This window comes from Cryptotermes secundus, unplaced genomic scaffold (assembly GCF_002891405.2).
Source record: "Cryptotermes secundus unplaced genomic scaffold, Csec_1.0 scaffold114, whole genome shotgun sequence".
In the NCBI taxonomy this organism is placed as follows: domain Eukaryota; kingdom Metazoa; phylum Arthropoda; class Insecta; order Blattodea; family Kalotermitidae; genus Cryptotermes; species Cryptotermes secundus.
In genome coordinates this window covers 1,314-2,642 of record NW_019729208.1, presented here as the reverse complement: position 1 = coordinate 2,642, position 1,329 = coordinate 1,314, and positions in this window count along the sequence as shown.

The following is a 1,329-nucleotide window of genomic DNA, read 5'->3' as shown; positions in this document are numbered from 1 at the left end:
CAAATGTTCGGAAGGGTTATAATATTTTTCAAATGCGTCATTGAGAGTGTCGAAGATGGTCCGAATTTTCCATAGTCGGTCATAACTGTCGTCATTCCTGTCAATTTCTGTCCTGTTGTCTGCAAAATGTAGAAAACGAAGAATATGAAGAAATCGGTCGCGTTTCATTGTCTCAGAGTAGAAAGGCGTGGCAAATTGTTTTAGAGTCGACCAGTAGTCCGTTAGTCTGTCTCTAATGTCATGTCCCATTTGAATGATTATTCCTAGAAACAGAAACATCTCGGATTCGGTCACGTCAGGCCGCGGAGAAGGTCCGTCTTGACGTCTGTCTACGTGCTGGTGGTAGTATCTGTTCGACTCTTCCACCAGCAGATGGATAATCTCTGCGAAATACAGCATGAAAACGCAGAAAGGGGTGGAATCCTTATTTACATGTGGAGCTTCATGGGTTTTTAACCCCACAGCTCCACCTGAAAAAGTATTCACACTCCTCGTGCCACGCTGGTGTGGTGGTCCCCAGGTTGCCGACGAAGATGATGGGTCTTCATCGTAATCACTTTCTGATTCGCTACCTTCAACGTCACTCTCAGAATTGTCAGTCCAGCAATCTGAATCGGAGTCATTGATTAGCTGAAATATGTCGGAATCTTCCAGATGACATGATGCCATTGTCGGATCAAACTTTGAAATAGCTTGACAAAACACTTCCACTCACGAACCTAGCACTCAGTGTAATGAAACTTTGAACTGTATAAAAACAGTAATCTTAGTGTGCAGCCCAGCGCGATAAACCACACTGAGTTTATTTCACCCGCCCACTAGACTCTAGACACAACATCCGGTGTTGCCGTAACTTGCACAAGTGTCGTCATCCACCAGCTTGCATTCATACGTATCGAGAACGTATGAGTTCTTGTAGGGAAACAAAAAACTGCGAAATTTCTTATTTGGAGTCAGTGTAAAAATTTTAACATGTTTTATACAATCTGTAAATTACAATATCTGATTCTATATTCTTTCGAGAAAAAAGCAGCGTTTATTTCGTTCATTTATCACAGAAATTTGAAGTCGTCCAATTTAAGCTAGTGATTAAATTGGAATATTAAGAGCAAGACTTGGTGTAAGTGGCGTATAAACAACTGACACCTATATCCCTGCGGCACGGAATAGTGGTGCCATAGTGTCAGTTGTTACGTGAAACCAATATAAATATATATATTATGAGCAAAGGATGCCGCTTATCGTTTGAAATATTACACTTCGCAGCTGCAGTCCAGCGAGGTCTCAGGAATCGTTGGGAATATCGCTGGACCAGCGGCTTCGAAGATA